Source organism: Leopardus geoffroyi, chromosome D1 (genome assembly GCF_018350155.1).
Source record: "Leopardus geoffroyi isolate Oge1 chromosome D1, O.geoffroyi_Oge1_pat1.0, whole genome shotgun sequence".
NCBI lineage: Eukaryota > Metazoa > Chordata > Mammalia > Carnivora > Felidae > Leopardus > Leopardus geoffroyi.
This window is the reverse complement of record NC_059329.1, coordinates 54,677,259-54,692,562: the sequence shown is the minus strand read 5'-3', so window position 1 is coordinate 54,692,562 and position 15,304 is coordinate 54,677,259. Positions and strand designations below refer to the sequence as shown.

General features: G+C 37.7%; 1 protein-coding gene across 1 annotated transcript in view; it reads right to left on the bottom strand.

Annotated features, from left to right (window-relative positions):
- Positions 1 to 14,402, bottom strand: part of PAK1 (p21 (RAC1) activated kinase 1) — a 181,404-nt gene extending 167,002 nt beyond the window's left edge. The window contains exon 1 of the mRNA XM_045483882.1: positions 14,156 to 14,402. The gene's annotated coding sequence lies outside the window, so the exon portion shown is untranslated. The remainder of the gene's footprint in view (positions 1 to 14,155) is intronic.
- Between the last annotated feature and the right edge of the window lie 902 nt (positions 14,403 to 15,304).

Genomic DNA, 15,304 nt, shown 5'->3' with positions numbered 1-15,304 from the left:
TTTTGTTTTGTTTTTCACTAGAATATTAATCTCCATAATGGCAAGAATGCATAAATCTTAGGTGCCTTCTAAGAGTGTATCTCTCTTGGTTTTTTTTAACTGCTACCTTCAATAAGAAATAGAACTTACATATTAATGGAAACCAGTTTCATGCAACAATACATATCCTTAGCCTGTGAAATGTACCCTGATATTTTCCATTATATTCTATATAACTTCACTTTTTACTAGTTTTCTAAATGCAGTGTGTATCCTGGATTGGATCCTGGAGCAGAAAAAGCACATAAATGAAGAAACAGGTGAAATCTAAATAAAATCTATAGTTTAGTTAATAATATTGTACCGATGTTAATGTCTTAGTTTTGACTCATGTATAATGGCTATGTACGATGTTAACATTAGGGGAAGCTTGAATGAAGAATATGCAGGAACTTTCTGAAGTATCTTTGCAACTTATCTATAAATCTGAAGTTATTCAACATAAACAGTTTATCAAAAACAAACAAACAAACAAACAAACCGGGGTGCCTGGGTGGCTCAGTTGGTTAAGCCTCCAACTTCAGCTCAGGTCATAATCTCATGGTCGAGCTCTGTGCTGACAGCTCAGAGCCTGGAGCCTGCTTCAGATTCTGTGTCTCCCTCTCTCTCTGCCTCTCTCCAGCTTGCGTTCTCTCACTCTCTCTCAAAAATAAATAAAAATTTTAATAAAATAAAATAAAAAATAAAACAAACCAAGTGCAGGGGGAAGGGTGTGGCAAAAGGGATGAAGGGGTCAAAAGACAGAAACTTCTAGTTACAATAAGTCGGGGGGGGTGTAATATGCAGCATAAGGAATATATAGTTAATAAATACTATATTGAATATTTGAAAGTTGTTAAGAGAGTAAATCTTAAAAGTCCTCGTCCCATGAAAAAAGAAATTTTTGTAACTATGTATGGGATGGGTGTTAACTAGACTTATTATGGTGACCATTGTACGATATATACAAACATTGAATCATTATGTTGCACACCTGAAACTAATAATGTTATAGGTCAATTATACCTCGATAAAAAAATAAATAAACCTACATAAACATGGAGAAAAAAGGCCCCAAATTTTCTAGCCTTAACCATTTAAACTGATTTCAAGGGGCGCCTGGGTGGCTCAGTCAGTTGAGCATCTGACTCTTGATTTTGGCTCAGGTCATGATCCCAGGGTCATGGGATTGAGCCCCATAACTGGCTCCATACTGAGTAAGGAGACTGCTTGGGATTCTCTCTCCCTCTTCCTTTGCCCCTCTGCCTTGCTTTCTCTCTATCTCTAAAATAAAAATAAAATAAAATAAAATAAAATAAAATAAAATAAAATAAAATAGGGGCGCCTGGGTGGCTCAGTCGGTTAAGCGTCCGACTTCAGCTCAGGTCACGATCTTGCGGTCTGTGAGTTCGAGCCCCGCGTCGGGCTGTAGGCTGATGGCTCAGAGCCTGGAGCCTGCTTCTGATTCTGTGTCTCCCTCTCTCTCTGCCCCTCCCCCATTCATGCTCTGTCTCTCTCTGTCTCAAAAATAAATAAAACGTTAAAAAAAATTAAAAAATAAAATAAAAATAAAATAAAATAAAACTGATTTCATGACCTGCTAATGGTTTGCAATTTATACTTTGAGTGTTGTAGTTGTTCACTGTCTTTTGGACTAATGCTGGTAAGAATAGTGGGGCAGGGGAGGGTGCCTGGGTGGTTCAGCCGGTTAAATGTCCTACTCTTGATTTCGGCTCAGGTCATGACCTCACAATTCATGAGATTGAGCCCCACATTGGACTTTGCGCTATGCAGATCCTGATTGAGATTTTCTCTCTCTGTCTCTCTCTGTCCCTCCCCACCCCACGTACACACCCCGTCCCAATCTCTCTCTCTCTCTCTCTCAAAATGAATAAACATTAAAAAAAAAACGTGGTAGCGATCCATGAAAACCCATTATCACTCCCTCTCTGACTCTTATCTCTCCCACAGGGCCACAGCTGACCTCTCTTCCTGCCCTTGGCCTTCTCTGCCTTGTCTTACTCTCATTTTTATCTGTATGGCCTATCTTTGAAGGGATCTCCTTGCCTGAATCATCTGTGGACCTTCAAAGAGACGCATGATACATATTTGGTAAATAAATGTCTGAAGGAATAGCTGTGTTTTAACACCCTTGCTCCTGAATTTTTGTGCCTCTTTAAATTGTAGGAAATATGTGTTTATATATAGAAATCTAATATAAAGTCTTTTCTGAAAACCTATGTGAAATAAAGTTTCCCAAACCTGGCAGAAAGTCTTTCTTGATAAAAACCTTCATTACCATCTTGGGGACTTTCAGTCACAAAGGAAGAACAGCTTCTATGAAAAGGGCTTAAAATTTTTTTAATTGTTATTATTTTATTTCATGAGTGACACCCATTCATTACTTTAAAAAAAAAACATAGTAAAACTGGAGGAAAATTAAAAATAACATTCTAAAGGTCACCTATAATCCCACCATAGATAACTATTGTTAACATTGTAACATCTAACCTCTTTTATATCTATACACATGTAAATAAACACAAATGCTTTTTAAATAAATGGTCATATCATTCATAGAATTTTAGTGGTGTCTTCCCTCAGGCTGTTCCCTCATCCCGGTACGCATTTCCTCCTTATTGTTCTTCATTTCAATATTTCCTGCTCAACTGTTTAGATCCAGCACAGGATCCCACCTCTGGGAAACCTTTTCTGCCCTCGTGGCCTTACTCCACCCTAGATGGATAAGACACTACCTTTTAGGTTTTCCAATGAAACTTTGGCTATCTCTTTATTACACTTTGTACCTTAATTGGCTTTTTACATGCCTGTCTGTCCCAATAATCAGGGATCTCCTTGATGGCAGGGATCATGCCCAGAGCAAGTTTTGTTGAACAGTTGCAAGAATGGATGGAGGAATGGACAGCCGAATGAATGATGCAGGGTAAGAGATAGAATCTCATGACTTTACATCTGCTGTGGACAGCATCCTTCGCCTTTTGGCCTTGCAGCCTCAGCCTCAACTAGGTTGCCATGGAAGAGTTACTGGTAGAGGGCAGATGGATGATGCCATTCGCCCATGGCACAACAACTCAAATGTCTGTCACCTCCACAAGGAAATTCCCCAAATCCCATGGATGTTTGTGCATAGTCCGGGAGGAGCAGACCTGCTCAGCCATTCTGAAAACCCAGATTTCAAACTCAGTTCTGTGACAAACTTACTAAGCATGGCCTTGGATAACCTACTTTCCTACTGCAGGTCCCAGTTTTCTCATTGTACAAGAGGATTCCATAGGCGATTTCTAATTCTCCTTTCAGCACTCACCTTTGATGGCCTCATGATTTATTCACTATTCATCTCACTCAGAGAAGTGGCAAGACAATGGCAGTGAACAGTGCCCACAATTCCTAAACTGTTCTCATGGCCACTAACTCATTGAGTGCCCTTGGTCAAATCTCTTTACTTCCCAGGACCTCAGTGTTCTCATCGGAGTGTGAAAATTGGGCCAGCTCTTCCACGCTATGAATTTATGCCCACAGGGCACCCTTCAGAAACTGCCTAATCCAAAGAGAGTATTCCATTTAAAGATGAGCAGTTAGAGCCTCTGAGAATATAATAAGATTGCATTAGCTGATGTTCCCTGTGTTCTCAGAGCCCACCATCTTACACTGAAATAAATGTTTTAGCTTCTACCAAAATCACTCTGATTTGGGACACAGCAGTTCCCAAATGACTGGAAAGGTTACCGTCACATCACACTGATTTGCAGAGCTGCCAAAAAATGAGGAAAGAGCAAACATCAACGCTGCAACTACTGCTAAATTCTCAGATGCTTGAGAACTTTTCACCTTTATTCATAAAACAACACAATTTAGAGCTCTCTGAAGGCTGTAACTCACTGTCAATATTACTATAAAATCAAGCTAGAGGTTACTTTTCCATTAGAAAAACACCACAATTATAACATTGATTATAAGGGATATTATTGGCTACCAATATGAAATTTCAGTAATGAGCAAGAATTTGGGAAAGCATTTTTTTTCATACAGCAAAGGATGGATATATACATATAAAGAACAGGAAAAAGTCAAGAAGGAAAGACATTAAAATATTCACAGTGCATGAAAATATGTTGAATGTCATTGGCCATTGTAGAAAAGCTAATTAAAGCCATGATGGAATACCATTATATACTTTTTAGAATGTAAAATACTAAAAACACTGGCCAAATCAAGTGTTGACAAGAGTTTCAAAGAATTACAGTGGCACAAAACAGATACTCAGATCAATGGAACAGAATAGAGAACCCAGAAATGGACCCACAAACGTATGGCCAACTAATCTTTGACAAAGCAGGAAAAAATATCCAATGGAATAAAGACAACCTCTTCAGCAAGTGGTGCTGGGAAAACTGGACAGCGAAATGCAGAAGAATGAACCTGGACCACTTTCTTACACCATACACAAAATAAACTCAAAATGGATGAAAGACCTAAGTGTAAGATAGGAAGCCATCAAAATCCTTGAGGAGAAAGCAGGCAAAAACCTTTTTGACCTCGGCCACAGCAACTTCTTACTCAACATGTCTCCAAAGGCAAGGGAAACAAAAGCAAAAATGAACTATTGGGACCCCATCAAAATAAAAATCTTCTGCACAGCAAAGGAAACAATCAACAAAACTAAAGGCAACCAACAGAATGGGAGAAGATATTTGCAAATGACATATCAGATAAAGGGTTAGTATCCAAAATCTACAAAGAACATATCAAACTCAACACCCAAAAAACAAAGAATTCAGTGAAGAAATGGGCAAATGACATTAATAGACACTTCTCCAAAGAAAATATCCAGATGGCCAACATGAAAAGATGCTCCACATCACTCATCATCAGGGAAATACAAATCAAAACCACAATGAGATACCACCCCACACCCGTCAGAATCGCTAACAGTAACAACTGAGGCAACAACAGATGTTGGCAAGGATGGTGAGAAAGAGGATCTCTTTTGCACTGCTGGTGGGAATGCAAACTGGTGCAGCCACTCTGGAAAACAATATGGAGGTTCCCCAAAAAACTAAAAATAGAACTACCCTAAGACCCAGCAATTGCACTACTAGGCATTTATCCAAGGGATACAGGTATGCTGTTTCAAAAGGGCACTTGCACCCCAATGTTTATAGCGGCACTATCAACAATGGCCAAAGTATGGAAAGAGCCCAATGTCCATCGATGGATGAATGGATAAAGAAGATGTGATATATATATGTGTATATATATATGTATATATGTATATATACATATATGTATACATGTATACATGTATGTATGTTATATATACATATATATACATGTATACATGTATATATGTGTATATATACATATACACACATATATACATGTATATATATACATATATACATGTGTGTATATACACACACACACAATGGAGTACTACTCGGCTATCAAAAAGAATGAAATCTTGCTGTTTGCAACTACATGGATCGAACTAGAGGGTATTATGCTAAGCGAAATTAGCCAGAGAAAGACAAATATCATATGACTTCACTTCTATGAGGACTTTAAGACACAGAATAGATGAACACAAGGGAAAGGAAGCAAAAATAATATAAAAAGTGGGAGGGGGCAAAACATAAGAGATTCTTAAATATGGAGAACAAACAGAGGGTTACTAGAAGGGTTGTGGGAAGGGGTATGAGCTAAATGGTAAGGGGTATTAAGGAACCTACTCCTGAAATCATTGTTGTACTATATGCTAACTTGGATGTAAATTTAAAAAATAAAATAAAATAAAATAAATGAAAAATAAATAAATTAAAAAATTTTAATGTATACAAACAACTGTATTTTAAGCAGACTGTAAGTGCTATAAAAGATATAAATATGAATGAAATAGTTTAAAAAATGAATAAACATTAAAAAGTTTTTTAATTTTTAAATAAAAAAAAGTTTCTAAGAAATAGAGCTCTCAAACACTAACACATGGTAATGTACAATGTACACTAGACGGGAAAACAGTTTTTTAAAAAATAGTTTGTAGGTGTCTTTAAAAGTCAAATATATACTTGTCATATGAGCTAATCATTCCAACCTTAGATAGTTACTGGGTAGAAAGCATATGAAAGCATATATGCATAGCAAGTCTTGTGCATGAATATTCATAGCAGCTTTACTTGAAATAACCAAACACTGGAGGTAAATTTTGGTGGTGAAGGGTATCTTGGTTGGGGCAATGACTCCACAGGTGTGGATGTATGTCAAAATTTATCCAATTGCACAGATATTCATCAATAAGTGAATGGATGGACAAATTGAGGTGTATCCAATCAATGGAATACGACCCAGCAATAAAAATGAATGAACAATTGATGAGTGTCAGCATAATTATGCTGAGTGAAAGAAGTCAGGTAAAAAAGAATATATAGTATATGATCCCATTGATAGAGAATTCTAGAAAATGAGAACTAATCTACAGTGACAGAAAGGTGGTTGCCTGAGATGGGAGAAAGAGTGGGAGGGGGCAATTACAAAGGGCATGGAAAACTGGGGTGATGGATATATTTATGATCCTGATTGTTATAATGGCTTCACAGATATGTATAGATAGATAGATAGATAGATAGATAGATATACATATACATATAGATATATAGATATGCCAATACTTACCAAATTGTACATTTTAAATAAGTTTATTTCAAATAATGAACTACTAATAAAATTATAAACTAGTAAATACAATGATTAATATAATATAAACATATATTATATTCATTATATGTTTATATTGCAGAAATATCAATAATAAAGGGGACTATCCAACAGGAAGATCTCACAACTGTAAACATTTATGCTCCCAACATGGAGCACCCAAATATATAAAACAATTAATAACAAACATAAAGGAACTCACTGATAAAAATACAATAATAGTAGGGGACTTTAACACCCCACATATATCAAGAAACAAATCATCTAAGCAGAAAATCAATAAGGAAACAAGGGCTTTGAATGACACACTGACACAGATGAACTTAACAGACATATTCAGAACATTTCATCCTAAAGCAGCAGAATACACATTCTTCTCCTGTGCAAATGGGACATTCTTCAGAATAGATCACATACTGGGTCACAAATCAGCCCTTAATAAGTATAAAAAGATTGAGATCATACCATGTGTATTTTCTGATCACAACACTATGAAACAAAAAATTTAAAAAGACTACAAATACGTGGAGGTTAAACAACATGCTTAAGGGGTCAACGAGAAAATCAAAGCAGAAATTTAAAAATACACAGAAAAAAATGAAAATGAAAACACAGTGGTCCAAACCTTTGGGATGCAGCAAAAGCTGTCATAAGAGGGAAGTATATAGCAATACAGGTCTACCTCTAGAAACAAGAAACATCTCAAATAAATAACCTAACTTTATACCTAAAAGTGCTAGAACAAAAGCAACAAAAAAAAGCATCAAGCCAGCAGAAGGGAAATAATAAAGTTTAGAGCAGAAATAAATGATATAGGGACAAAAAAAATTGAACAGATCAATGAATCTAAGAGCTGGTTCTTTGAAAAAAATTAAAATGGATAACCCCACTAGCCAGACTTACCAAAAAGAAAAGAGAAAGGACTGAAATGAATAAAATCATAAATGAGAGAGGAGAAATAACAAACAACATCACAGAAATACAAATAATTACAAAAGAATATTATGAAAAATTATATGCCACCAAATTGGGCAACCTGGAAGAAATGGAATAATTCCTAGAAACATATAAACTACCAAAGCTGAAACAGAAAAAAATAGAAAAGTTGAACAGACTGGTAACCAGCAAAGATATTGAATCAGTAATCAAAAATCTCCCAACAACCGAAAGTCCAGGGCCAGATGGCTTCACAGGAGAATTCTACCAAACATTTAAAAAAGAGTTAATATCCATTCCTCTCAAAATATTTCAAAAAACAGAAATGGAAGGAAAACTTCCAAATTCATTCTATAAGGCCAGCATTACCCTGATACCGAAACCAGACAAAGACTCTACAAAAAAAGAGAACTCCAAGCTATTATCCCTGATGAACATGGACACAAAAATTCTCAATAAAATACTAGCAAACTGAATCCAATAGTACGTTAAAAGAATTACCACAGTCAATTGGAGTTTATTTTGGGGCTGTAAGTGTGGTTCAATATTCACAAATCAATCAATGTGATATACCGCATTAATAAAAGAAAAAATAAGAACCATATCATCCTTTTTTTAATGTTTATTTATTTACTTTGAGAGAGAGAGAGTGAACAAGCAGGGGAGATGAAGAGAGGAGAAAGAAAGAATCCCAAGAAGTCTTCAATCTGTCAGTGCAGAGCCTGATGTGGCATTCGAACCCACAAACCATGAGATCATGACCTGAACCAAAATCAAGAGTTGGATGCTTAACCAGCTGAGCCACCCAGGTACCCCCTATATGATCTTTTCAATAGACACAGAAAAAGCATTTGACAAAGTACAACATCCATTCATGATAAAAACCCTCAACAAAGTAGGTTTAGAGGGAACATACCTCAACATAATAAAGGCCATATATGAAAAAACACACAGCTAACATCATCCTCAATGGGGAAAAACTAAGCGCTTTTCCTCCATGGTCAGGAAAAAGACAGGGATGTCCGGTTTCATCACTGTTATTCAACATGGTACTGGAAGTCCTAGCCTCAGCAATCAGACAACAAAAAGAAACAAAAGGCATCCAAATCAGCAAGGAAGAAGTCAAACTTTCACTATTTGCAGATGACCAAAAAACTGCTAGAACTGATGCACGAATTCAGTAAAGTAGCAGGATACAAAATCAACGTACAGAAATCTGTTCATTTCTATACATCAATAATGAAGAAGCAGAAAGAGAAATCAAGGAATCAATCCTATTTACAATCGTGTCAAAAACCATAAGATATCTGTATTCTGAAAACTATAAAACACTGATAAAAGAAATTAAAGACAACACAAAGAGATGGAAAGACACGCCATGCTCATGGATTAGAATCACAAATATTGTTAAAATGTCTATATTACCCAAAGCAATCTACACATTTAACACAATCCCTATCAAAATACCAACAGCATTTCTCACAGAGCTAGAACAAACAATCTTACAATTTTTATGGAGCAGCTACAAAAGACCCCAAATAGCCAAAGCAATCTTTTTTTTTTTTTTTTACTTATTTAAATTCCAGTTAGTTAAAAAGAAAACCAAAGCTGGAGGCATCAGAATTCCAGACTTTAAGTTATATTACAAAGCTGCAGTGATCAAGACAGTATGGTACTGGCACAAAAACAGACACATAGATCAATGGAATAATATAGAAAACTCAGAAATGAACCTACAACTATATGGGCAACTAATCTTTGACAAAGCAGGAAAGAATATTCAATGGAAAAAAAACAGTCTCTTCAACAAATGATGCTGGCAAAAGTGGACAGCAACATGCAAAAGAATGAATCTGGACCACTTTCTTACACCAAACACAAAAATAAATTCAAAATGGATGAAAGATCTAAATGTGAGACAGGAAACCATCAAAATCCTGGAGGAAAACACAGGCAGCAACCTTTTTGACATCAGCCATAGAAACTTCTTACTAGGCTCCTGAGGCAAGGAAAACAAAAGCAAAAATAAACTATTGGGACTTCATGAAAATAAAAAGCCTCTGCACGGCGAAGGAAATAATCAACAAAGCTAAAAGGCAACTTATGGAATGGGAGAAGATATTTGCAAATGATCTATCTGATAAAGGGTTAGTATCTAAAATATATAAAGAACTTATAAAACTCAACACCCAAAAATGCAATAATCCAATTAAAATGGGCAGAAGGCATGAATAGACATTTCTCCAAAGAAGACATACAGATGGATAACAGATACATGAAAAGATGTTCAAATCACTCATCATCAGGGAAATACAAATCAAAACTACAATGAGATATTACCTCACACCTGTCAGAAGAGCTAAAATGAACAACACAGGTAATGGCAGATGTGGGTGAGGATGCAGAGAAAGGGGAACCCTCTTATACTGTTGGTGGGAATGCAAACTGGTGCAGCCACTCTGGAAAACTGTGGAGGTTCCTCAAAAAGTTAAAAATAGAACTACCTTATGACCCAGCAATTGTACTACTAGGTATTTACCCAAAGGAAACAAAAATACTGATTTGAAGGGATATATACACTCCAATGTTTATAACAGCATTATCAACAATAGCCAAACTATGGAGAGAGCCCAAATGTCCATTGACTAATGAATGGATAAAGAAGATGTGATATATATGTATGTATATGTATAATGTACATATGTATATGTATAATGGAATATTACTCAGCCATCAAAAAGAGTGAAATCTGGAGCACCTGGGTGGCTCAGCAGGTTAAGTGTCTGGCTCTTGGTTTTGGCTCAGGTCATGATCTCACAGTTGGAGGCCCACCTCAGGGTCAGTACTGACAGTGCAGACCTGCTTGGAATTCTCTCTCTCTTCCTCTCTCCCTGCCCCTCACCTGTGCTCTCTCTCAAAATAAGTAAATTAATTTAAAAGAAAGTTTCTAAAAAAAAAAAAAAAAGAATGAAATCTTGCCATTTGCAATGACATGGATGGAGCTAGGGAGTATTATACTAAGCGAAATAAGTCAGAGAAAGACAAATATCATAATGATTTCACTCATATGAGGGATTTAAGAAACAAAACAAATGAACATAGGGGTAAAAAAGAGGCAAACCAAGAAACAGATTCTTAACTATAGAGAACAAACTGATGGTTACCAGAGGGGAGGTTGGCAGGGCATGGGGATTAAGGAGGGTATTTGTGATGAGCACCAGGTGTTGTATGTAAGTGATGAGTCACTGAATTCTACACCTGAAAGTAATTTTGCACTGTATGTTAACTAGCTGGAATTTAAATAAAAGCTTGGGGGAAAATAAATGAATAAATTTATTTCAAATAATAAACTATTAATAAAAATATAAACTATTAAATATAATAATACAACATAGATATATAAGTATATTAATTACTGTACATTCATTTGTGGAAATACCCATAACTATATAAATAACATATAATGATAAGTGTAATAAAATATTAACTAAGTTTATTTTATTATTAACCCTGATTTAAAAGCAAAAAAGACAAAGGAAATAACTCAACAATTTTCATTGCTAATTAGTGAGGAAAACACAATAGTGTGCCTTATATATTTTTGTGGAGGGGCCACTCTATAGGGCAACTGGTCCTGGGTCCATACTGCTTCCTAAAACACTGAGTCAATGTGTGCCACCAACACGCACACACTCACACACACACACACACACACAGCACTGGACTTTCTGGCATTTTGGGCTTCTACAGAAAGAATAGACACATCCTAGTAAATCTTGCCCCCCTTGACTTTCTCTTGCACTCACCTGGCAAACCCACCATTGTGCATCAGCCAACACATCCATCGTCTACTTCAACACCTGGCTCTGGGAGTGACTGGAAGGACTTTGAACACCTATGTGTAAGATAGCAAGCTCTTCCACGAGTGAGTGAAAGAAGTTTGCTCACCTGGAAAACCTGGTTGTAATCAGTTCATAAAGGTGAAAACCTTTGAACACAGGTTACTGTAATAAAAGTGAACATATGTAATTCACATTCAGCTGGGGACCCTCCTCCTCTGAAGGACTGAGATAAAATTGGCTTGGACTCCTCTTGTCTCCAATTCCACATCCTGTGGAAATCTGAAGCCATCCTCAAGATGTCAGTTCTTTTCCAGAGATGTTCTGTTACCGTAGCCACCTGGCCTCTGGGATACTGACTCCACATCTCTTCCTATGTTCTATGGTGTATGGATTCGACTCAAACCTATTCTGTTTCAGTCCCAACTGTTCTAACATCATGTGGTACACTGCAACTCGATTCAAACACTAAGCGCCCAGACTCATTGGCGGACCCCACAGGTTTAAGAACACCATCCCCACCAAGACTGCCTCCATTTCAGACCCCTATAGCAAATGTGGTCCCAGGTCCCCTATACTTCTGACCATCTGGCTACAAATCCAGAGAGTTCTCACAAAGCCCCTCAGGCTCTATAATTCACTATAATGACTCACAGAACTAAGGATAGCACTATACTTGCATTTATAGTTTTATTATAAGAGATACAAATCAGATGAGCCAAATAAAGAGACACAGGGTGAGGTCTAGGAGGGTCCTGAACACACAGCTTCTGCATCCTCTCCCCACGGAATGAGAGCACCTCATACTCCCAACAATGTGTTCACCAACCAGGAACCTCTGCTGAGCTTTTTTGTGTCTAGAGTTTTATTGGAATTTCACTGTTTAGGCATGATTGATTAAATCAGGGCCATGGGGTTGAACTCAGTCTTCAACCCCTCTCCCCTCCCTGGAGGCTGGGCTGGCTAAAGTCCCAGTCCTCTAATTAGAGGTTGGTCTTTCTGGTGACCAGTCTCCATCCTGAAGTTATCTAGGGTCCCCCCATGAATGTCTTCAGTAGCATAAACTCAGGAGTGATCTAAGGGACTCATGAGTAATAAAGACACTTTTATCACTCAGGAAATTCCAAAAGTTTTAGAAGCTTCATGCCAGGAACCTGGAAATTACTTTTCAGAACTTCCAAACGACTTGTGCAGGGAGGACCCCACCCTATTCCAGTGATTCAAACAAGTGGCCAAGCCCAAATAATCGGTACATTCCATCTCCCTGGCCAGACTGCTATTCAGGGACAGGCTTATGGGAATTCTTGGTTAGTGAAAGACTCTTGCCTCTCGAGATCACTGAACTGGTAGAAATAAAGGTCAGCCTAGCAATGCTAGTGCCCATCTTTGCCACCATATGTGAAAAGCCCCCTTGAGAATGAATCCCAACGAAAGAAAAGAAAATCAAGAGATGGAGAAAGAACTCACATATAAATGATAAAGTTTGAGTCCCTGAATCCAACCATCTGTAATTAGATACCTGGGTTTTTTCCCTCATGCTAGATAGAGTTCTTTCATTTGCAATTGCAAGAGTGCTTGTTTCTTCCTCCTTCTTTTTACAAAGAATAAACCAGATTCCTCTCTTTGCTTCATGAAAAGCAGCTTCCCCTCTCTGAAGTGGGCATCTGCTAACATCTGTGCCTGCTGGGCATTTCAGAATGTTTCCACAAAGACAGTTTCCTCCATATGAGACATATTGGTGCCATTAAGATAAACTTTTTTTCACTTTGTCACAAAAATATTATGTAATCAAGACTGTATGTATATACAGTTTCTTATTTACCTTTTAGAAATTTTCATCAACAGATATTTATTTAAAAACTGTACTCTAGGGGCGCCTGGCTGGCTCAGTCAGTTAAGCGTCCGACTTTGACTCAAGTCATGATCTCACGGTTTGTGGGTTCAAGTGCTGCATTGGGATCTATGCTGACAGCTCAGAGCCTGGAGCCTGCTTCGGATTCTGTGTCTCCCTCTCTCTCTGCCCTCACACTCTGTCTCTCTCTCAAAAATAAATAAGCACATTGGGGCGCCTGGGTGGCGCAGTCGGTTAAGCGTCCGACTTCAGCCAGGTCATGATCTCGCGGTCCGTGAGTTCGAGCCCCGCGTCGGGCTCTGTGCTGGCAGCTCAGAGCCTGGAGCCTGCTTCCGATTCTGTGTCTCCCTCTCTCTGACCCTCCCCCGTTCATGCTCTATCTCTCTCTGTCCCAAAAATAAATAAACGTTGAAAAAAAAAATTAAAAAAAATTTTAAAAAATGTTTAAAAAATAAATAAGCATTAAAAAATAAATTTTAAAATAAATATTTAAAAAGGACTTGATATTTTAAGCAGTTTTAGTTTCACAGCAAGATTGAGGAAAAGATACAGAGATTTCCCATACACATAGATTTAAAATTAAACCCTGCCCCCTTACACATAGATTTAAAATTAAACCTCTATTGTAGAACATTTAGCTTGTCTCCAAATTTTATGAATAATGACAGAACATAATGCCATCTAAATCTCTCATCATTTCCTTAGGATAGATTCTCAGAAGTAGAATTTCCGGAAGAACTTCATATTTTACCCCCAAAAAATGCAGAAAAGAATTTACCAGTCGCTGCTGTCGTAGCTCCCTTCCAACCCCACATAGCCTGAAGAGATCTGGCCTAAAGTGCCTTCAGACTGCAGAAGAATCACACTCCTGGGGAGCTTCCTGTTCCCTCTGAGTGCCTTGCCTCAGCTGTCCTCAGGGGCTACTGACTGACCAACAGCTGCCCCCTTCACCATGCGGCAGGCAGCCTGTCAACCCGAGAGACCTCTGGAGGCCTAGTGCACATATCTGTTTGCAGGGAATGTTTGAAAAGAATGGCATTCAAGGCAAGCCTGAAAGAGAAATGCCAACACGGGAAAGTCAGGGCTGTGACCCAATTTTCATTTCATTTTTCATTCCTTCATAAGCATGTGCGATTTATAACCAACAAAAATTGTAATATATTGGGAAAAACAACAAAAAGAGTTTCTCAAATTTGGTGTGGGGCTGGAGATAATCTTCTGGTTCCTGGAAAAGCAGCTGTAGCTATCTGGTTTGGCAATGCTTCCCACAAATCACTGGCTGACTCAGAAAAATACACACGCACATTAGTCATCCAAAGAACAGGCTGATTCCCTCAGGGGCCACCACAAAGGGCAGCTAATGACTGGCTTCAGACCTGGAAGAAGGTTCTATACTGTGATGTGTGTAACTAAGGGGTGGGTCTAAAACCAGTCAATGTGAGCCTCCAAAACACAGATTTTTGACTCCTTGCCAGAGCTCTCTAGCTGTCAGAGTCGTTCAAAGATAAAACCAGCCACCCAGGCGGTGGTGACCTCTCCATCCCATGGAGTGTTCAAGCACACGCTACAAACCAGCTGTCCTGGGTGGGGTGGCAGGGATCCAAGTGCAAGGCAGGACAGTGGTTCTCAAACTTTTTGGTCCTTTATACTCTTAAAAATAACTGATCCCAAAGAACATTGTTTATATGGGTTCTGTCTACCAATATGTACTATACTAGAAATTAAAACTGAGGAATTTAAAAATACTTATGAGTTTATTTCAAAATAATCTTTGTTCATTATCCTAAAGAGCATGTTTTTATAAAAAATAACCATATTTCCGCAAACAAAAACATTTAGTGAAAAGAAGAGCATTGCTTATGTTTTTATTATCTCTTTACTATCTGGAGTAATGGAACACAAATGCATAACAGCTTCTACATTTAAT